Source organism: Myotis lucifugus, unplaced genomic scaffold (genome assembly GCF_000147115.1).
Source record: "Myotis lucifugus unplaced genomic scaffold, Myoluc2.0 scaffold_1063, whole genome shotgun sequence".
In the NCBI taxonomy this organism is placed as follows: Eukaryota; Metazoa; Chordata; class Mammalia; order Chiroptera; family Vespertilionidae; genus Myotis; species Myotis lucifugus.
In genome coordinates, this window is record NW_005872111.1 from 25,732 (window position 1) to 44,690 (window position 18,959).

The following is an 18,959-nucleotide window of genomic DNA, read 5'->3' on the forward strand; positions in this document are numbered from 1 at the left end:
CACATCTTAATCAGGTCTGCAAGTTATCAAGGGCAGATCTCGCCCACATCCCAGACACCACCAATCCCACAACAATCTGAGAATTTGGCTTCATGCCTACGTGATTCACACCAGGAATCCGAAGCGCAGAGATTGGCTGCTACTCCTCAAGGTCACACAGACAATGAATGATAGTGAAATATTTAAATATGAGCTTGTCCCCAACATCAGAGCACTGGACCCCTTATTGACCCCAAAAGCTGAAGAGAGGAGGACAGGATGAGGGGACAGCTCTGCTTAAGGAGCAAGGATCACTGTGGAGGCAGGAATGAGACATATCTTATTTCCAGGAAATGGGTGGATGCCGTTGCAAGGAAAAGGAGAAGTCCATGTAGGGGGTGTGATAGAGAGAGAGCTACAGTCTGGGGCCATAGAAGGGACCTGTTTCCTTCCCTTATTTGTTTTGTGTTTCCCCCCAGTGCTCACTATCACAGTGACATCACCCTGAGCTGCACAGTTAAAAGGTGAACTTGTCCCTGCTGATCTGAGCTCGGCGGACCACAGGGACCCACGTCTTCCTGAAGCCTCTGCAGGGCCCGGGTGGCACTGTCCATGGTGAGGACCACAGGGAGGTGCTGATGGACGGGCTGAGGAGGGAGGGGACCCCGTGGGGGAGGCTCTGACAGGGAAGGATATGCCCTGGGTCACCTCACCTGCAAGGGGCGTCTCAGGAGGGAGGCTCCGGGTCTATTTCCTGCTTCACCATGGAAATGAGAGCCAGGCTGCTAGAGAGAGGCTGTGCCCTCACCTCTGGGCTGCTCACATGACAACCATGAGAGAGGGAGGGCCATCCTCCCTGTGCCCACACCCTCTATGTCTGTCCAGAGGGCATCATCATCTCCATCTGCACACCTTCATGAGAGAGAGGAGACACCATGACCTCCACCCTTGTGGCTGTGCTCTGCCTCGGTGAGATGGGAGGGGGAGGGGAGCCCTGGTCTGTCAGGACCCAGGACTCAGGAGCCTCATGGGGAGGAGGGAGCTGCTCAGGGTCCAGGGCGAATCTCTCACAGGGACTCTCTTCCAGGGCTGAGTGTGGGCCTCAGGACCCCAGTGCAGGCAGGTGAGTCTCCCCAGGTGTCCCAGGTCCCACTCTTCACTGGGGACAAGGGCCACCCCATGAAGAGCTGGGGATGGAGGAGAGCAGTTCTGGCCTGACAGATGGGGGGCATCTGGGACTGAAAGCTGGGGACTGATGGTGAGAATGTCTTGTGACCCTGATACTAGCTTCCTTCTAGGGCCCCTCCCCAAACCCACTCTCTGGGCTGAGCCAGGCCAGGTCATGTCCTGGGGGAGCCACGTGACCTTCTGGTGTCAGGGGTCCCCAGGGGCTGAGGAGTACCGTCTGGATAAAAAGGGAAGCCCAGCACCATGGAAAAGAGGGAAGCCACTGAAGCCCGGGGACAAGGCCAAGTTCTCCATCACACACATGACAGAGCGTGATGCTGGTATCTCAGTCTTACTGGCTGGTCAGAGCTCAGTGACCCCCTGGAGCTGGTGGTGGTGACAGGAGAGAGGACCCTCAGGGGTCCCAGCCTCAGGCTCAGCCCTCAAAAAGGGGGTCTGCTCTCAGGGTGTCTCCCTCTCACAACCCAGCCCTGGGGCACATGAGGGTAGTGTGAGCCCATTTAACATGCTGCCTCCTCCTCCCCTAGGATCCTACAGCAAACCCAGCCTCTCAGCCCTGCCCAGCCCTGTCGTGACCTCAGGAGGGAACGTGACCCTCAGGTGTGGCTCAGGGCAGAAATTTGACAGGTTCATTCTGACTAAGGAAGGAGATCACAGGCTCTCCTGGACCCTGGACTCACAGCCACAGGCCAGTGGGCAGTCCCAGGCCCTGCTCCATGTGGGCCCCGTGACCCCCAGCCACAGGTGGAGGTTCAGATGCTATGGTTCTTACAGGAACAGCTCCCAGGTGTGGTCACACCCCAGTGAGCACCTGCAGCTCCTGATCTCAGGTGAGTCACATTATTGTCTCATCCATGGGTTGAGGGACCAGATACATTTTTGGCCTCTTTGTCGTCACAGGAGCCCCATGTGAGAGTGTGAGGGGTATACAGGTGCTACTGGGTTAAAGACACAGAGAGAGACAGTGAGGCCTGGGAGCCAAACCAAGAGAAAGAGTTTATGGGAGGAGCAATCCCTGTAATTCACATCTGGTCCCCCAGGTGTGTATGGGAAGCCCTTCCTCCTGAGCCATCAGGGGCCCATCGTGGCCTCTGGACAGAGTCTGACCCTCCAGTGTCGCTCTGATGTCGGCTATGACAGATTCGCTCTGCACAAGGAGGGGGGACGGGACCTCCCCCAGAGCCTTGTCCTGCAGCCCCAGGCTGGGCTCTTTCAGGCCCACTTCCCCCTGGACACTGTGAGCAGCTCCCACAGGAGTTGGTACATATGCTAGGGTGGATACAACCTCTCCTCTGAGTGGTCGGCCTCCAATGACCCCCTGGACATCCTGTTGGAAGGTGAGGAGCCAGTGGGTCAGTCAAGGACCAGACTCTGCACAGGCCCTGCTGGGGTCTCAGGTGGTGAGGCCAGAATGACAGTGCAGGCCCTAGGGAGGAAGAGAGACAGAGAAAGGCAGGGGGTGGGAGGAGAAAGGGAGGGACTCAGAGAAACAGAGACAGACAGAGAGGAGGGTCCTCAGAGAGAGGCCTGGTGACTCCCAGGTCAGAACAAGGTGGGCAGGCAGCCCTCACCCTCCCTCCCTCTCTCTAGGACAACTGCCTGACAGACCCTCCCTCTCGGTGCAGCCAGGCCCCAGAGTGGCCTCAGGAGAGAACGTGACCCTGCTGTGTCAGTCACAGAGCCCAAGGGACACGTTCCTTCTGTCCAAGGAGGGGGCAGCCGGTCCCCCCCTGCGTCTGAGATCAGAGCACCAAGCTGGGCAGTACCAGGCAGAGTTCTCCATGAGTCCTGTGACCTCGGCCCACAGGGGCACCTACAGGTGCTACAGCTCAAACAGCTCCGCCCCCTTCCTACTGTCACTCCCCAGTGAGCCCCTGGAGCTCCTGGTCCCAGGTGAGCAGCCCTGTTTCTGTCCTCTCTGGGCTCCAAGGTCGTTTCCGTCTCTGTCCCCAGCAACGTCTGAGATGGGATGGAAGTAGTGGGAGCACTGGGTGGTTCTTCACAGGAGGGTCACCTCCCTCCCCTGGGAGAGCCTGGCCTGAAGGAGGAGGGAGGCGACACTACTCCAGGTGATGCTAAGAGGAAGTGAGATTTGACTAAAGTAACCAGACAGAGGCCCTGCCCCTGACTTCTGGTGTCTCCACCTCAGTCCAGAGCATCGCTGCTCCCAGGGGGACATCCACATGCAGGATCCCGGGAAATGGGGCAGAATGAGTGTGGACTCAGCTCTCCTGGGAGGTGAACTCTGAGAACTCTTTCAATCTGAACAAGGGGCTGCCTGACATGACCTGCAGGGGCGCTTTCATTTCTGACTTCGTGGGGCACCTGACACCTGGCTTGCCCTAGAGCTGGGCCTATCCTGCTGCTCCCAGTCACTGTGACCTTGTAGGGATTGAAAAGCTGAGGGAGTCAGGGGGCAGGTACACTGATTATCCACCAGGCCTGGGGGCTCAGCTCAGCAAGAGGAGCCACCATGTTATGGAGACACCAAAGATTGGGAAACTCCTACTGAGCATCTCAGCTCCTCCTGGTTCCACCCAGAATCTGTGGGGTTTTCCACTAGAAGCCAGCAGCCCTGCATAGTCCGCCTGGCACCCGGGTCCCTAATCAAGTTGTAGAGTGTGTACTGGATAATGGAGAGGGGGCAGCCATTGGTGCCCAGGCCTGGCTTGCAGCACAGGGAAGATGGCTGGGCTGATGGGGAGGAGAGGCCGGGAGAGGTGGAGAGAGGACAGGGGACACTCCCTTGGCTGCCCATTTCCAGAGCCCCTTGGATGGAACAGGTGGGGGCCCTGAGCCTCTCAGAGCAGGACAGGTGGCTGCTCTGGTCAAGGTGGGACCTGCTGTGTGTGACAATGCCGTCCCCACTGGACACCCTGCTGTAGTGAGAAGTGTTCCCACCTGTGGGCACCACTCTGTAAGGCCCTGTGCTCCCTGGAGGCCTCCAGGCCCTCCGTGCTCACCTGAGACACAAGGGGGACCATGCAAGGCACAAGGGGACCTGGGGCCCCCTGCCCAGACTCTGTGCATTCACCTCTGCTCAGAATTTCAGGCAATTCTTCAGTCTATAAGCTCACAATTTAACTTTCAATATATTGGGTCCAGATTGAAATATAAACATTCTATTCCTCTTTTCAATGGGAGTAGATTAATAGCAGACTTTTGTTATGGAGAACAATTTCTTATCACACACATTTTCAAATGAGGTTTATGCATGAACCTTCGAAGCATGTGACAGCTATTTGTAAAAGTCGGTAAATGTACAGCCCCCTTAGAGAATTGCACACCTAACATTGTAATTTGTGAGTAAGCGGTGTGATTCCTGTAGATTTTCTAAATGGTAGTAAGAGCACATAGGAAAGCTCTTGGTTTGGGCATATTTATCTTATGACCTGTTAACCTCCTAAAGACTCTCTCCCTGTGGACTGTTTTTCAGTGGATCCCTCCAACATGCTGATAAAATTATAATCCCCACCAGGCCAAGGAAATGTCACTTCTTTATTCCCAATTGCATTCCTACTTTTCTCACTCCACACCTAATACAATGAAATGAGGGATTAAAATGTTCCAGCGTTTCCTTTTGGAAAACAGCTTAATTCACACCCAACCTTATGTCATGGCAAACCCATTAAGAATTCTACATTTTATATTGAAAGCACTATTATCCTCTTTGTTCCAATCCGTTCTTCTGTTTCATTAGGGTTTACTAGGAATGCTCTCTTTTCCTGATAGACACACATCTCCTCACAATTATCCTTTCTCTGACTTTTAACCACATGACACACATTACAAAGGCTTCTTGGTGTCACCTACTTGGATATTAACCCAACTGAGTGACGCTGATCATCCATGTGCATTTCTGAATTGTGGAGCTGACGTTTAGAGTTATTGCATGGATCACTGTAATGAGGAACAATCCATAATTTCTGTTTACATCATGGGATTTATATAAAAATGGGGTAAGAGATTGACCTAATTTACTACTTTTGGTGCTCAATAAATATTGAAATTAGATGGATTTTCTCTGAGACTTAAATTTGAACCAGAACTGTGGACTTCCTTGGTTTTGACCTTAGTTGTCGTTTGAGTTTAAAAAAATATCACATGATTAGCTTCCCCATACACATATTTTTCATCTGGAAAATATATCTACCACTGTAGGTATTTGTTATTGTAAAATAAAGTGAGTTAATAGAAGAATCAACAGATGAACAACTTCAAGTGACAATGGACATAGCAGACCCATGAGAGGAGGTGTCCGGGCAGGGTGGGGTGAAGGAAACCCAGACCAGACTTTCACCCCTTCATGCTCCTGAGATTCAGGAGCCCCTGACACCAACCCCTCATCCATAGACCCTGGGTCCCTAGCTATTGAGAAGGTGGGATCTCTCAGCTGTAGGGGAATAAGCTCAGGGGCTCTTGAGTCTCAGGCTGAACACAGAGCACACAGCTCTTAGTTATTTCTGAACTGAGACCGGTTCTTACTCATCCTCAGTTCTGCCCATTTCCAGAACTGAGCACAGAGTTGGGCACAGCTAACTCTGATCAAGGTGAGTCAGAGCAGGTGCAGAGTTCAGACATCAGAGGGACACTGATGTCAAGGGGAGGTGGGAGCCCAGGTTGAACATCAAAATCCTAGAGATTTCAGTCTACCTTGACCTGTAAGACTTCCTGACCCACAATTCTTATTTTTCCATCCCCAAGACTACACAGTGGAGAATCTCATCCGGATGGGCGTGGCTGGCTTGATCCTGGTGGTGCTCGGGGTTCTGCTATTTGAGGCTCGAAACAACCCCATAAGGACCCTCGATGCAGCCAGCCTGTGAACACAGAGGGAACAACGCACCGTTCAGATGGGCGAGCCTTGGAGCCCATCTGAGGATCCCAGGAGGTGCTGAAGGAAAGTGGGGACCATAGTTGGGGAATCTCTGTTGAAAATGTCCAGGGAAGTAGACACGGTAGGTGAGGTTTGGGCGTAGGAGAATAGGAGCCCTTCCCTGTAGAGGATGCCTCCTCCATCCACCTGTGTGCTGTCCCTCCCTGTCCTTGCTGACTCTTCCACTGCCCTTCTGTTCTCACTCTGTGATGTGAGGGTCCGGATCACATGGCTGGTTTGGATTCAAATCTATATACCTTCAGGCTGGATCACATCTATTCCAACAAAATGAGGTGCCTTCACAACCCTGGGATTATTTTTAAACCATAAAGAACAAAGGACAGGTACCTGGTCCATAGTGAAAATGTCATAATAATGCAGCTCAGGGACAGAAACAGGACAGAAAATGGAATCAGGTTTTGTGTGATTCCCTTTATGCGAAATGTCCAGGAGAAGGAAACCCATAGAAACAGACATCAGATTGGTTTCTCTGCGGCTGACCAGGAGGACAGATGGGAGATGGACTGTTTGTTGTTGTTGCTGTTGTTTTGTTTGTTTGTTTGTTTGTTTGTTTTGGGGGGGGGAGTTTAAAACTTTCTTGAAACAAGATAGACACTGTCATTGAGACATTGTGTATTTACTACATTCTAGTGAAATTCATATTTCAAAAGGCCCAATTGTATGTTATGTGACTGTTGCTTCAATAAAAAGAAATGCAAGTGAAACACGCGTGGTTCCCTACAGCTGCCTTATACCTTGGAGGTTGCCCCACTTGTGTCCGTGGAGTTTTATGGGAGCAGGACTCCCGCCAGGTCAGAGGTGCCCTAAGTGCTTTCGTGCTTAGGACCAACCCTCTCATTAAATTTCCACCTTCACTCCTGATTGGGCTGACTCTACGTTCCAAAATGAGACCCACCATCCCCGAATACTTGTATCTGCGCTCAACTGCCATTCAACCAAGGATGCACTACAGCTTCTGATTCACCTTGTAGGCTTGGGGGACACACATGTGGCCTCCAAATATCCCTTCCCACCACATGCCTGCCATACACACGGCTTCATCAGGTCTGAAAATGACAGCAGATTTCTGGCCGGTGTGGCTCAGTGGTTGAGTGTGGACCTCTAAACCAGGAAGTCACGGTTCTATTCCTGGGCAGAGCACATGCCTGGGTTGTGGGTCCCATCCTCAGTGTGGGGTTTGCAGGAGGCGCCCGATCAATGATTCTCTCTTATCATTGATGCTTCTACCTCTCTCTCCTGCTCCCTTCCTTTCTGAAATCAATAAAAATATACTTCTTTAAAAAAGAAAGAAATTAACAACCGATTGGTGCTCTTCATGTCTCAGGCACTGCTGATCCTCATAACAACCCTCAGAGGTGAGGTTTCACAATTTTGCCCAACAGGCAAAGAGGAAGAGGGGAAGAGACTGGCTCAAAATAGAGGGTCAATAAACGTGTTTCCAGTTCTTAGAGTACAACCTGGGTATTGTCTCCAACACGCTCTTCTACCCAAAGCATGGAGATGGAATAAACAGCATTAGACAAAGAGGTACAGTCTGGGGGACAAGAGGCGGTGAGGAGGCAAAAAGGTCTCTGAAGGTTTGATGGAGAGGGATGGAGAGCAGGGGCTCTGCTCACAGAGACAAGGAAGTCAGAGAGAGGAAGTGATAGGAAGAAGCAGCAGCACACACCCAGGCCTGGAGAGCAGTGCTGGTTGCCTCTGTGGGTGAGCTGACAGTTTTGTAACATCCCCCAGGCCTCCTGCTCCTCTTGGGGTCAGCAAACTGGATACAGCCCCATTGGCTCCTGAAGGCAGCCAAGGAGGAGAGAGGACGAGCCCTCCATTCTCCCCTTTCTCTCTCACACACTGAACCAATCCCAGCGTTCTGGCTCCCGTTTCTTCTTCTTGTGACCCAGTTCTCCCCACAGACAAGCTCAGGTGAAGACCCAGGACAGCTCATTGGTGTGACCCTATCAGCCTCCTTCTGGCCTCCTCCAGACCCTCATTCTCAGCTCAGATGTTTCGTTCTCACAAACGTCCCTGTCACCGAACATCCCCTGCACAAAGCCTGATCAGAGGTCCCCCTTGACTCCAGCCACATCCAGGGATCTCCACCCAGTAGTTCGTGCTGCTGACAATCAGGCTGAGCTACACTCTCCAGCCCGAGTGAGGCCAAGGCTTCCTCCAACCTAACTCATCCCGTGAACCTCCTCCCCTCCCCCAACACACAACCTGGGTTAGGACCACATCGTGGCCCCTCAGGGGGCCCCTTGAGCCCATCTGAACAGAGCTCCCTTCTCTCCTAACCTCCTAGACCAAAAAAGAATACATTTATTTCCAAAATGTATTCCTTACATTTTGGAAATAAATCAACAGACTTGGCAATAATCAATGTGTGAACCAAAACAGAAGTGAATTTTTTAGATTAAATCATAATGTAAATACTACACATCAAACCTATGAAATGAAAAAAGGAAAAACCATGTGCGTTTGTGTGTGTTTATGTGTGTGAGCATATGTGTGAGAGCATAAGTGTTTGCATAAATGTGTATGTGTGTGTGAGTGTGGGTGAGTCTATATATGTGTGGGCTGTATGAATATATATATGTGAATGTTTGAGAGGTGTGTGTGTGTGTGTGTGTGTGTGTGTGAAGATGGATTTGTGTGTTTTGGATGTGAGTGTATGTATTGTGTGTGTTTGAATGGGCCTACATATGTGTCAGTAGGTGTGTATGTGTGAGTGTGTAGTGTTTGAGTGTATATGTGTTCTGGTGTTTTAGTGTGACTGTGTACATGTGTGTGAATGTATATGTGTGTGAGTGTCTGAGTATGTATATTTGTGATCACTTATCCCTGTAAGAGTTGTGTGACTAGTAATGAGAGTGGATATGTGTGTATGAGTGAATATGTGTGTAACAGTATGTAGACATGAGTGTGTGTGAGCCTGTGTGAACATATATGAATGTGACTGTGTATGTGTGAGTGTATGTATCTAAGAGTGGTTAAATATGTATGCTTATGTGTGTGTAAGTATCCAGGTATATGAGTGTGAGTATATATGTGTGTGAGAATGTATGTGTAATAGTGTGTGTGTCTGTGAGTGTGTGTGTGTTATTAGGCAGCTATACCCATCTGTCTGAGGGAAGCAGAGGTGAGAGCTGAGGTGGGAGGGTCACATCTGGATGATCATGATCAGCCTTGAGTTCAGAAGGAAGAGTGTGGATTCACCCTGAAGACAGTGAGGACCATGGAAGGTTTTACGCATAAACAGCTTCTGAAAAGGAGTTGCAAGGGCAGATGTGGAGGGTGAACTGGAGAAGGGAGTGAGGGTGTGGAGCTCAGAGCTCAGGAAGGAGGTGGATGTGACCACTGCCTTGGGGTGTGTGAAGGTGACCTCCCTCCCTGCCTTGTTGACTGGGGGCACCAAGGGGCCCTCAGGACAGAGAGCCCAGGGGTGGGGGAGGGAGGAGCCTGAAGGCTGTACAAGATGCATCTGCTCCCACAGGGCAGTTCAGCACCTCCTCCTGGCCCTGGGACGTAGGTTCTATGTCTCACACAGGTTCCACCTGACTTTCTGTCTCTGGGAGCAGCGGGATCTCTCCATGTCCTGGGGGTAAATCATTGAGTCATTTCTGACGCTTCAGAGCACCTTTGAGGTCGGGTGTCTCTCTCCTCTTCAAACTGTGGAGACTCATCAGGATTCAGACAAAACAACATTCATGGGATTCCTGTTCCAAGGCCTAACACACACAGACACATTAAATATCAGTGTGGAGCTACCATCTGAGTGGTTGAAGGACACTTGAGCAGGCTACTTCCTCCCTTGACTTCTCAGCAAAACAAAAGCCTCCTCCACAAAGATGGTGAGAATTTTTCTTGCCTGAGATATGGAGGAAACGAAACCAGCCATTCAATGCAGATGGAGATGTTGGTGTTTAGAGAAATTGAAAAGCAGAGACGCCTCGTCCAAAGGAGCAGAAGGAAGATTCCAGGTCAGACCCCCCACGTGGAGTCACCTGGATTGTGACAGACCTTTGCCAGGCTGGGGGGAGGTCATGGCCTTTCCATCACGTGGTGCTGTGTCAGTCAGTGAGTCTGTGGGACATGGTGAACGTCTTACCTGCCTCCACCATTTACAATAATCAATGTCAGATGGGTGATGGATCAAAACATGAAAAATAAACCAACTACCTTTTCTTTTGCAAAAAGAAAAGGGGGGAACCATCTTACTAGCTTGTGGGAGACAATTTTTTCCTCAGTGTGGACACAACAACACAAACTTAGGGGGGACTTGGAAACAGTGGAATCCACTAAGATGAAGAACTTCTGTTCCTTGTAGACACCAGCGAGACAGTGAAGACGGTAGATATTTGAGATGCCAAAATGAGACCACGGACTAGCATTCAGATCATTAGGAAATATGTACAAGTTGTTATGTGGCAGCAGAGAGCAATAGAAAAGCAAGCAAACACTTAACAAGCAACTGATATTGACATGCATATGTGCATTGACATTATGTAAACGTGACGAGCTGCCTTGGCTGGTATTTCTCAGTGGTTAGAGCATCAGCCTGACCACCAAAGGGTCACAGGTTTGCTTCCAGGTCAAGGGCATGCGTCTTGGTTGCAGGTTTGCTCCTCAACCCTCGTAGGGATGCAAGCAATTGATGTATCTCTCTCACATTGATGTTTTTCTCTCTCTCTCTCTCCTTCCCTCTCTCCCTTCCATCCTCTCTAAAAATCATTGGATGTAATATCCTCAGGTGAGCAGTAACAAAAAATGCTTAAATAAAAGGTGCTGAGCTTTATAACTCACTGAAGAAACAAATGTACATCAAACCACAGGGTGGTACCAATACTTACACTGAATAATGAACATGAAAAAGGCAGGAAACACAAAGGGTCGGCAGGGATGGGAACCCACCAGGACCCTTGAACCAGGGAAAGTCGAGGAAATGCTGAGGCCTCTGGGAATCTGCTCAGCAGAGTCTTTCATAAATGAGCTCCCTCAAGAGCCGTGGTCGGGTGTCCCATTGGGCTGTTCAGAGACAGACTCTCAGGGGCTGAGTCAGGACCAGAACCTGGGTCCCGCCATATCTGAGTAGGAGTCAGACCAGCAGACAGAAGAGACCCTGAGGCTCAGACACTGCTGACCAGCCTCCTGAAACCTGGACTCCCTGTGAGCCCTCATTCTGGGGAGATGAGGAGCCAGGCTCAGGGCGGGGCTTACCTTGCTGGGGGCGTGGTAACCCCAAAGGGTTGCAACAGCCTTTAACACGTCACATCCTGTGACACTCTTTTCTGCAGGCTCAGGCTTCCTCCATCTGCAGAGCAGGAGCCCTCAGAGCAGACGCAATGATGTCCATCCTCTCTGTACTTCTCTGCCTCGGTCAGTTGTGGACACGGGGAGGGGGAGAAGGAGGGGCAGTTGCATCCTCTTGTTCGTGGGGAACCTCAGGCTCTGGCAGCTCGAGTGGACGGGGCCCTGATGGGAGGGGAATCAGCTCAGACATCCAGGTGCAAATCTCTCACCGACACTCTCTTCCAGGGCTGAGTCTGGGCCAGAGGATCCACATGCAGGCAGGTGAGTCCTCCCCAGGCTCCATGTCCCTCCTCTTCCTTCACCCCTGGGGCTCAGGAGGGAGCACAGAGGTGCTGGTTGAGGTGATAAGAGGGGAGGTTCTAGCACTAAGCTAGGAAATGAAGGTGAGGAACGTCTTGGTAATGCAGCCTCTGATTTCCTTCCAGGGACCCTCCTCAAACCCACCCTCTGGGCTGAGCCAGCCTCCGTGATGTCCTGGGGGAGCCCCGTGACCATCTGGTGTCAGGGGACTTTGGAGACCCAGCAGTTCTGTTTTGAGAAAGAGGGAAGCACATCGCCCTGGTGCAGAGCGAAACCACTAGATCCGATGGACAAGGGCATGTTCAGCATCACAAACCTGACAGAGGGTGGTGCTGGGGTATATCGCTGTTACTATTACAGCCCTGCTGGCTGGTCAGAGCGCAGTGACCCCCTGGAGCTGGTGGTGATGTCAGGTGAGAGGACACTCAGGGGACTCAGCCACAGGCTCTGCCCTCAGGAAGGGGGTCTGCTCTCAGGGTGTCCCCCTCTCACAGCCCAGCCCTGAGGGACATTAGGGAGGTGTGAGCCCATGTAACACGCTGCCTCCTCCTTTCCTAGGAACCTACAGCAAACCCAGCCTCTCAGCCCTGCCCAGCCCTGTGGTGACCTCAGGAGGGAACGTGACCCTCCAGTGTGGCTCATGGCAGGGATTTGACAGGTTTATTCTGACTAAGGAAGGAGATCACAGGCTCTCCTGGACCCTGGTCTCACAGACACACCTCAGTGGGCAGTTCCAGGCCCTGTTCCCTGTGGGCCCAGTGAACTCCAGCCACAGGTGGACATTCAGATGCTATGGCTGTTACAGGGACAAGCCCCACGTGTGCTCACAACCCAGTGATCCCCTGGAACTCCTGGTCTCAGGTGAGTCACATTATTATCCCTTCCATTGATTCAGGCACCAAACTGGGGTGTTATTAGGGTCATTACTTTGAGTAGTGCCCCATGTGAGAGGGTGAGGTCAGGGCATCACAAGGGCTCCTGGGCCAGAGACACAGAGAGAGAGACAGTGAGACCCGGAGGCTAGGCCAGGAGCAGGGATTTGTGGGAGGAGTTGCCCCAGTAATTCTCATCTGGTCTCCCCAGGTGAGTCTGGGAAGCCCTCCCTCCTGAGCCAGCAGGGCCCCATCGTGGCCTCTGGACAGAGCCTGACCCTCCAGTGTCGCTCTGATGTCTGCTATGACAGATTTGCTCTGTCCAAAGAGTGAGGATGGAATGTCCCCCAGAGCCTTGTCCTGCAGCTCCAGGCTGGGCTCTCTCATGCCTACTTCCTCTTAACACTCAGAGAGGCTGACAGGGGTGCGGGTACATATGCTAGAGTAGGAACAACCTTTTCTTTGAGTGTTTGGCCCAGTTACCCCTCTAGACATCCTGGTGGCAGGTGAGGAGCCTGTGGGTTCACTCAGGGACCCAGACTTTGCACAGTACCTGCTGGGGGTCTCGGGTGGTGAGGCCAGAATGACAGTGCAGGCCCCAGGGAGGGAGAGAGACAGAGAGAGACAGGGGGTGGGAGGGGAGTTGGGAGACTCAGAGAAACGGAGACAGACAGAGAGGAGGGTCCTCAGAGAGAGGCCTGGTGACTCTCAGGTCAGAACAAGGTAGGCAGCCCACCCTTATGGCTCAGAGGTTGAACTTCAACCTATAAACCAGAAGGTTGCAGTTCAATTCCAGTTGAGGTTGCATACCCAGGTTGCCAGCTCAATCCCCAGGTAGGGGACATGCATGAGGAAGATGATCATATCTTCTTTCTCATCATTGATGTTTCTATCACTCTGTCTCTCTCCTTTCCTCTCTGAAACCGATCTATATTATAAAAGGTCAGTGGCCATAATGCCCTGGAGGTGCATTGATGGGTCTTGCGGGGCAGCGGGTCTGGGGTTCCGCTGGCGGGTTTGGGGTCTCGTGTGATTTCACACACTGGGCCTCTAGTACAGGAGTGGGCAAACTTTTTGACTTGAGGGCCACAATGGGTTCTTAAACTGGACTGGAGGGCCGGAACCAAAGCATGAATGGAGTGTTTGTGTGAATTAATATAAATTCAAAGTAAACATCATTACATAAAAGGGTACGGTCTTTTTTTTTTCAGTTTTATTCATTTCAAACAGGCCAGATCCGGCCCGCGGGCTGTAGTTTGCCCATGGCTGCTCTAGTATGTATATATTTAAAGTACAAGGTGGGCAGGCATACCTCACCCCCCCTCACTCTCTCTAGGACACCTGCCTGACAGACCCTCCCTCTTGGTGCAGCCAGGCCCCAGGGTGGCCTCAGGAGAGAACGTGACCCGGCTGTGTCAGTCACAGAGCCCGAGGGACACGTTCCTTCTGTCCAAGGAGGGGGCAGCCGATATCCCCTGTGTCATAGATCAATGCACGGAGCTGGGCAGTTCCAGGCAGAGTTCTCCATGAGCCCTGTGATCTCAGTCCACGGGGGCACCTACAGGTGCTACAGTTCACTCAGCCCCTCCCCTTACCTGCTGTCACTCCCCAGTGAGCCCCTGGAGCTCCTGGTCTCAGATGAGTGTCCCCCGACCCTGTCCTTTCTAATTTCAGTCATTGAGGGTCCTGACCCCAGGAGAGGTGAGGCTAGGATGCAAGAAATACAGTAAGAGTAACTTGGGCTGAGCTGTGGGATGAGGTGGGGAAGGCCTTTGTAATGCAGCCTCTTGTTTTCTCCAGGGACCTTCCCCAAACCCACCCTCTGGGCTGAGCCAGCCCCTGTGATCTCCAAGGGGAGGCCCCTGACCATCTCCTGTCAGGGGAACCCAGAGGCTGAGGAGTACCGTCTGGATAAAGAGGGACGCCCAGCACCATGGAAAAGAAAGAAGCCACTGAAGCCCGGGGACAAGGTGATATTCTCCATCCCACACATGACAGACCGTGATGCTGGGATATATTGCTGTTACTATCTTAGCCCTGATGTCTGGTCAGAGCCCAGTGACCCCCTGGAGCTGGTGGTGACAGGTGAGTGGACACTCAGGGGTCCCAGCCTCAGGCTCAGCCCTCAGGAAGGGGGTCTGCTCTCAGGGTGTCTCTTACTCAGGTGCCCAACCCTGGGGGACATGAGGGAGGTCTGAGCCCTTTAACACACTGCCTCCTCCTCTCCTAGGATCCTACAGCCAACCCAGCCTCTCAGCCCTGCCCAGCCCTGTCGTGGCCTCAGGAGGGAACGTGACCCTCCAGTGTGGCTCAGGGCAGGGATTTGACAGGTTCATTCTGACTAAGGAAGGAGATGACAGGCTCTACAGGACTCTGGACTCACAGCCACAGCCCAGGGGGCAGTCCGTGGCTCTGTTCCCTGAGGGCCCCGTGACCCCCAGCAACAGGCGGGCGTTCAGATGCTATGGCTGCTACAGGAATAGGCCCCAGGTGTGCTCACACCCCAGTGATGACCTGTTGCTCCTGGTCTCAGGTAAGGCCCATTATGGTCCCTTCCATTGATTCAGGCAACAAATACTGGGGTGTTCCTAGGGTCATTAATTTGAGTGCAGCCCCATATGAAAGGGTGAGGGGAGCACAAGGACTCCTGGGCCAGAGTCACAGAGAAAGACAGTGAGACCTGATGTCCAGGCCAGGAGAAGGGGTTTATGAGAGGAGCAGCCCTGTAATTCACATCCGGTCTCCCCAGGTGAGTCTGGGAAGCCCTCCCTCCTTACTCAGCAGGGCCCCATCGTGGCTTCTTGACAGAGCCTGACCCTCCAGTGTCGCTCTGATGTTGGCTATGACAGATTCACTCTGTCCAAGGAGGGGGGATGGGACCTCCCCTAGAGCCTTGTCCTGCAGCCCCAGGCTGGGCTCTCTCAGGCCTACTGCCCCCCCTGGATACTCAGAGAGACTGAGAGTGGGGGCGGTACATATGCTAGAGTAGGAACAACCTTTTCTTTGTAGTTGCCCCCACCCCACCCAGTGACGTCCTGGATATCCTGGTGGCAGGTGAGGATCCAGTGGATTCAGCCAGGCACCCTGATCTGCACAAGCCCCGCTGGGGGTCTCAGGTGGTGAGGCCAGAATGAAGGTGCAGGGCCCCAGGGGGAGGGACAGAGAAAGACAGGGGTTGGGAGGGGAGATGGGGAGACTCAGAGAAACAGAGAGAGACAGAGGAGGGTCCTTAGAGAGAGGCCTGGTGACTCTCAGGGCAGAACAAGGTGGGTAGGCAACCCTCACCCTCCCTTTCTCTCTTTAGGATGGCCGCCTGAGTGGCCCCCACTCTCCCTCAGTCAGGTTTCAGGTTGGCCTCAGGAGAGAACGTGACCCTGCTGTGTCAGTCACAGAGCCCGAGGGACACGTTCCTTCTGTCCAAGGAGAAGGTCCCCGATGCCCCCCTGATTCTGAGATCAAAGCACCAAGCTCAGCATATCAGGCAGAGTTCTCCATGAGCCCTGTGACCTCAGTCCACGGAGGCACCTACAGGTGCTCCAGTTCACTCAGCTCCTCCCCTTACCTGCTGTCACTCTCCAGTGAGCCCCTGGAGCTCCTGGTCTCAGGTGAGGGGCAGGGATTTGACAGGTTCATTCTGAGTAAGGAAGGAGATCACAGGCTCTCCTGGACCCTGGACTCACAGACACAGCACAATGGGTGGCCACAGGCCCTCTTCCCTGTGGGCCTGGTGATTCCCAGCCACAGGGGGACATTCAGATTCTATGGCTGTTACCAGAAAAATCCTCAGGTGTGGTCACACCCCAGTGACCCCCTGGAACTCCTGTTCTCAGGTGAGTCCCATTATTGTCCCTTCCCTGATTCAGACACCAAATACTGGGGTGTTATTAGAGTCATTAATTTGAGTGGAGCCCCATGTGAGAGGGTGAGGGGAGCACAAGGACTTTTGGGCCAGAGATCCAGAGAGAAAGAGGGTGAGACCTGTGGGCCAGGCTAGGAGAAGAGGGTTATGGGAGAAGCAGTCTCTGTAATTCACATCTGTTCTCCCCTGGTGAGTCTGGGAAGTCCTCCCCTCTGACCCATCAGGGCCCCATCATGGTCTCTGGACAGAGCCTGACCCTCCAGTGTCACTCTGATGTCTCCCATGACACATTCGCTCTGTCCAAGGAGGGGGAACGGGACCTTCCCTAGAGCATGATTCCACTGGACACTGCTGTAGTGAGAAGTGTCCCGACCTGTGGGCACCACTCTGCATGCCCTGTGCCCCCTGGAGGCCTCCAGGCCCTCAGTGGTCACCTGAGACTCAGGGGAACCATGGACAGCTCATGAGGAACTGGGGGATTCCTGCCCAGACTCTATGTGAAATTCATGGCTGCTCTCTACATATAAAAAAACACACAACTGTATTGTTGAGAGTATTACAGATGCCCCACACCCATTTTTTTTCTTCCTTAACCCTTCTCCACCTGGTTCCCTTCCTGTTCTTCCTAGGCACTCACCACGCTATTCTCTGTGTCCATGGGTTATGTGTAGATGCATGTAAATTCATTGGTTAATCTCTTCCCACCCCTCTCCCTGTCCCTCTGAGATCCATTAGTCTGTTCCATGTTTCCATGCCTCTAGTTCAATTCTTTATTCTTCACTTTATTTTGTTCATTAGATTCCACATATAAGATTCCACATATAAAATCACGTGATATCTGTGTTTCTGTCACTAGCTTACTTCGCTGAGCATTATAACCTCTGACATATTTTGCACACACCTCTCTATTATTGCTTTTGCTATGAAAACATTTAAGCAATAGTTACTTACACATATTCATTTAAGGTTCAAACATTAAGGACTTAAACAAGATAACTCTACTCGAACTGTCTTACAAAAGATGCTTCAAAGGTGTTGTGTATTTTTTTCACAGATGCATTTACCAGTTGTATTCATAAAAATGAACCCACCCTTAGCTCGAGAATTGCTCAAGGTCTACATAAATGCATGTCTGTATATCTGAAACCAACCCATAAATAACTGGTCCTCAGCTTTTGCTTAAATATAAGCTCTTACATCCAGATGAGGTAGCTTCCATGGTTCAGAATCACACAATGAGCAGAGAGATTGAAATAACTCATTGTTTTCTGCAATGAGAGACCATATGTCACCCCAGTCCTGAATTCTCCAGGCAAAGCCAGTCTGTGCTCCAAAGTGACTCAGAGAAGAATCCATGAAAGCAGCCAGGACCCTTCTCCAGCAGAGAAAGGGGTTGTGGAGGGACTGGTAGCAGTTAGGTCATGAGGAAGGGGATAGTAGTGGGGACGCTGGGCTTGAGTGGCATCAAAGCCTCACACAGCCCCACTCCTTTCTGGTTCTCAGGAGCAGCCGACACCATCAGCCCTTCACAGAACAACTCTGACCCCAAGAGTGGTGAGTAGGAGACACTCTTCAGTTATGGGGTTGAGCATAGACGGTCTTGTCCTGTCAAGGGGAAGTGAGAGCCCTGGTGGACATCCAGGGTCCTGGGTGAGTTTGTCCTGCCCTGACCTCTGTGACCTCTTTGCCCATAATTCCCAGCCTCCCAGGCCCAAGACTACACCGTGGAGAATTCCATCCGGTTGGGTGTGGCTGGATTGGTCTTGGTGGTGCTCGGGGTGCTGCTATTTTGGTCTCGAAACAGCCAGAAACAGATCCAGGATGCAGCCAGGACGTGAACACAGAGGGAACAATGCTCCATTCAGTGAGGGGCAGCCTTTGGAATGAATCTCATGTGCCCAGAATGTTCTGGAAGATAACATGGGACATATGCTGAGGGACCTGTCTGAGGCTCCTTGCAGGTGGAGGAGTCATCGCTCATGTGCAAAGACAAGGTCTGGACCTTCTGTCCTTGGACTGTGGCCCTCTCCGTCCCGACCACTGTCTCCTCGTCCTTACAGATTTCTCCCCTCTGGTCCTTTCCCCTTTGCCCTTTAATATAATGATTTGGGTGTTTATAAAATTCTTCACTAACAATTTACCCCTTCTGTGTACTTTTACCATATCCATTGGCCTTTTTTTATTTGTAAAGGAGAGCTGGTGTACAATAAAGTCAGTTCTCATCTGTTTCCTCCACTTGACACAAACTAAGAAGACACACGTTTCATGTGTATATTCATGCACCTGACACTGCGTGTTCTCTCTGATTCTCTGAAAAATAGCTGCCCACTGGCCCATAGGTGTAGCCAATGTCATCCTCACCTCATTCTTTCTATTCCTGTACATCTGCCAGCACTTCTGTCTGGGAGGAAACTGCCTCCTCTGCTTTAGTCTGATGATAATTACGTCCTCCCTGTATGTCCCTGATACCTTTCAAGCTGCAACGTAGGTCCTGGAGAGCTTCAGGGCAAGGGAATCCAAGTAAATGTGTTCACAGGCCCATTAAGAGGAACACCTGGGACTC

At 51.9% G+C, this 18,959-nt stretch overlaps 2 pseudogenes; both read left to right on the plus strand.

Annotated features, from left to right (window-relative positions):
* Nucleotides 1–914: 914 nt before the first annotated feature.
* Nucleotides 915–5,993, plus strand: LOC102441191 (annotated as a pseudogene).
* Nucleotides 5,994–11,397: 5,404 nt separating this feature from the next.
* On the plus strand, nt 11,398–18,283 carry LOC111824259 (annotated as a pseudogene).
* The last annotated feature ends 676 nt before the right edge of the window (nt 18,284–18,959 follow it).